This window comes from Sinocyclocheilus rhinocerous, unplaced genomic scaffold (genome assembly GCF_001515625.1).
Source record: "Sinocyclocheilus rhinocerous isolate Xijiao unplaced genomic scaffold, SAMN03320098_v1.1 scaffold488, whole genome shotgun sequence".
Lineage (NCBI taxonomy): Eukaryota > Metazoa > Chordata > Actinopteri > Cypriniformes > Cyprinidae > Sinocyclocheilus > Sinocyclocheilus rhinocerous.
In genome coordinates this window covers 112,227-116,399 of record NW_015664075.1, presented here as the reverse complement: position 1 = coordinate 116,399, position 4,173 = coordinate 112,227, and positions in this window count along the sequence as shown.

Here is a 4,173-nt window from a genome sequence, read left to right as displayed (position 1 = left end):
AGAGCAAATGCAATATTTCCCTGAAATAAAGCCGATCAATGATTTATCGATCACTGCTGGATCAATTTCTCTTTTTCTTTTTTTTAAGGAGATAAAAGCGTGGTAATGGCCGCTTGCGTTTGTGGACTCGAGGGACGTCATCGACATATTCAGAGTCCACTGATCTGGAAAAAGGTCAAAGGTCAAAGTTCCCCGTTCAGACGGAGAGTGGAGCTCAGGGTCAATACAGCCTGATGGTGATTGAGTGCATTTGAATGTGACCGTCACACCGGAGGTCAAGGGTCAGCCGGAGGTTGGGTCGACTGTCTGAGGGCCTTTATAAAGCCTCATGTGTCATTATTGTATGACAGGCGTGACGGATCTGAGATCAACACACCAGACTGAGTTATTACGAGACGCGTCTAAAGCCTGGGATACACTGCACGATTTTAGCAATCCTATAAGATCATTGCTGGTCACACTGTGCGACATGGATCTAATAAACTTGGGTACGACATGCATGTAGACTGTACGATGATGACACCTATTGACTCGTAGGCTATGACGCACATTTCTATAGAAGAATAAAACGTCATCAGCATGCGCTAGTGGTAAACAAAAAGAGCATAATGAATCACACTTTGACAGTTGTAGTTTTTATGTGTGCTGAAAAAAAGTGGGAGCGTCGAAAGAGGAAGGAATAAGAGCTTGAGGTAAGCAGTTTTATGTTTTAGCACCATGTCGCGTTGATTTCATGCCACATTTTTACTGGTTGGTCAGTAAACGTGGTCGTAACTGCAGACACACTGTGCGTCGGACCACCGATTAAGAGCCACGATCACAGAAATCGCCACGATTGCTTCACGATGGCAATCTTTCGTCTGGGACAGCCAAAAATCGTCCAGTGTATCCCGGGCTTAATGTGGATCGACTGCGATTAAACAAACCACAGCTGATGAAATTATTCTTTCACTCATTCATATCATGTCAGTGTGATGAAGCATCTAAATGTGATCTAATTATAAGAAAGAAAATATTTTAAGAAATGTCTCAGTATTGTTTTTGTCCATATAATAAAAGTCTCTTAATATAATATAAATATTGTCTATAATAAGAATAGATGCATGTCTGTCTCTTTATGAATGGTTGATTATTCAGACGTGGAAACTGGACACTATTCTAAGATCAATAATGACAAATTAGATTTATTTTGGAACACACACTCACACACACACACACACACTCAAGTCACCTTTATTTCTATAGCGCTTTATACAATACAGATTGTGTCAAAGCAGCTTTAGAGTATTAAACAGGAAAAGTTCATCATTCATCATTGATTCAGTGATGTCATCATCCAGCTCAGCTCTCTTCCAATAGTGTCTGTGCACTCAAGTCAACAATAATGCCAGAAACACACACACAAAACTTTTTTTTTTTTTTAATTGCCATTTTGAAAATGTGGGGTGACAGATGAAGTTTAAAAAGTACAAGACTATTTTCCTTGAATGTCATGAAATCGCATGTTGAATAAAATGAACTATAACAGCTTGAAATTTTATGTCATTAGCAAGTTTTAACACAAATTATTAACAAGCTGTCACCTAAAAATAAAAACGAATTCCATGATTTCAATGCATGACAATAAAAACAGCAGAAGACAGAAGAACACAAAATGCTGAAAAGGGCCAGAGCTCCATAACGTGAATAATGAATGATTTATTGACTGTGATCATTTGAATTGAAAGGTAGTTTTGATAGTACTAATAAAATAATGACGCGACAGTACATTAAAAACTAAATCAACAGGTTGAGAAAAGCACAGAAACAGATGGTCACTTAGCAGGACTCACACACACTGATCTTACTGTCTGTATGAGGATTTATTACACACATTTATTCTGACATGTTATTTCACTGACAGAAGTTCAGCTGCAGTATTACAGTTTTTCTCGATTCAATATAGCCTGTGATGTGGACGAGATTCTCTGGCCTGACCCAGAACAAAGACGGGATGCTGAGGCAGAATAATTAAAAAAAAAAATTTTTAACAGTTGTGCCGTGTAGTACATGAATGAATAAAAATGTGCCAATTTATACATTGGTTGTGTCTTTTGTGTTCATGTGAAAAAGTTTTTGAGGGGGAGAACCACAAGCAACATAACTTACCAGTTTTGGATATATTGTTTTGAATTTATTGCACCAGTGTGTAATACTATGTTGTTGTGTGTGTGTTTTTGAAAGCTTGTGTGTGATGTCTGAGGGAAAAGTTTGGTTTTTCAGCACATAAATGTCCATCTAACAGCTCAAGCACATCAATGGAGTCTCATTGTAGAGTTGAGTAGATTTGCTCAGGAAAAGCAGCTCAAAGGCTACGATTAGATTGACCATTATTTATAACTTTAGAGACACTGAAACTTCACTAGGACCCTTAAGACACGCTCAGGTTTACTTTGGTTTCAATACATTGAAGCACTGCTCAGTCACCAGGATTTCACAATTCTGCAAACGCAGAAATTAATGCAAAATCAAGCAAACATTATTTGAAGCAGCTGCATTTTTGTCTCATTTATGCAGTTTTTCCACAACAAATGTTAACCTGAGAGGGAAAGCAATATTAGCCGCTTATACAGGTGATTTAAAGAGAAAGAAAAGTTCTGACATGAGACCCATTTGAGCCACGGACAGGATAATAATATTTGAGATAATATAGGATAATATTATTTCCAAGCAATCTCTCCCAATCATTCATTCACGAGCTACACGCCTATCGTCTTTTTAACCTGTTTGTGAAACAAGTGAGAGAGACGTGGCTGTACAAGCGATCAAACATCTTGTTTATATTTAATGAATGTTTCTAAACTACAGCTTTAATGAAGACTATTATTAAACTACTATATGGAATACTGAATATAAATAGAAATATATTGAGGCAAATATTTGCTAGTCCCCATAATACCTGATCTCACCAGGAGCCTAGATTAGATTTACATAAGTGCATTATTTTACAGAATATGCACTTTTTAAGTATTTCTAGTGTCAGACTCTGTTCCGTGTTTTGTGTTTTGTTCCCCATGTGTTCCATGACCTAGTTTTCCCTCATGTGCAATTATTGTTTCATTAGTTCCAGGTGTGTCTCGTCATCCCCTCGTCATGTGTATTTAAAGTGTTCCCTGTTCTAAGTTTGGTCGTCCGGTATTGTATATGTCAACCTCCCCTGCTACGTGTGTCTTCCTGGTTCCCTTGATGTTATTAAAGTCTCCTTGTTGATGTACTCCATGTCTCCTCGTTCCTCGCTCCGTCACAGTAGCGATCGTGATAGAATACCGGACCAACAAACAGTAAGCGGCGCCCCTTCTCCCCGTGTTTTTGTTTTCCTTTTGAAAAGTCTTTTGTTTTCCCTTGTTTTCTCCTCGCGGCATGGAAGTAGCGGGACGCTTCATTGCTCTAGCCCGCAGAGATCTCCCCTTTGTGGAGTATGCGTGGGAGTTCTGCGGGATCGCCGCGAAAACAGCGCTGGACGACGCCACGCTAAACTCTCTGTTCTGAATCGGGGCCAATTGCTATCGCCCCGTGGACCTCCCAGACACCACAGAAGACTATTATTAAACTACTATATGGAATACTGAATATAAATAGAAATATATTGAGGCAAATATTTGCTAGTCCCCATAATACCTGATCTCACCAGGAGCCTAGATTAGATTTACATAAGTGCATTATTTTACAGAATATGCTCTGGGGCTGGAGCTGGAGTATTCTGAAGCCCGCCGGCCGCTCCGAAGTCAAGCACACCGGCTGTTCCTCAGTCAAGCCCGCCGGCCGCTCCAGTGTCAAGTCCGATGACCACGCCTGTCACCCCGAATCTAACGAGGAATCTAAGGAGGAAAAGGTGGTTGGTTCTAGTCCCTAGGCTCACTCCGGTGTCAGCTCCAGCCCCAGAGCCCACCCCAGAGAGGGCTGCCGTCCCCGAGTTTAGCCCAGTGAGGGTTCCTGTCCCCGAGTTTAGCCCAGTGAGGGCCCCAGTCCCCGAGTTTAGCCCACAGAGGGTTCCAGTCCCCGAGTTTAGCCCAAGGAGGGCTCCAGTTCCCACATCTAGCCCAAGCAGGGCTCCAGTCCCCAAGTCAAGCCCAGGGAGAGCCACAATTCCCGAGTTAGGCCTACGGAGGGCCTCTAAGGATGATATTCTCCCCA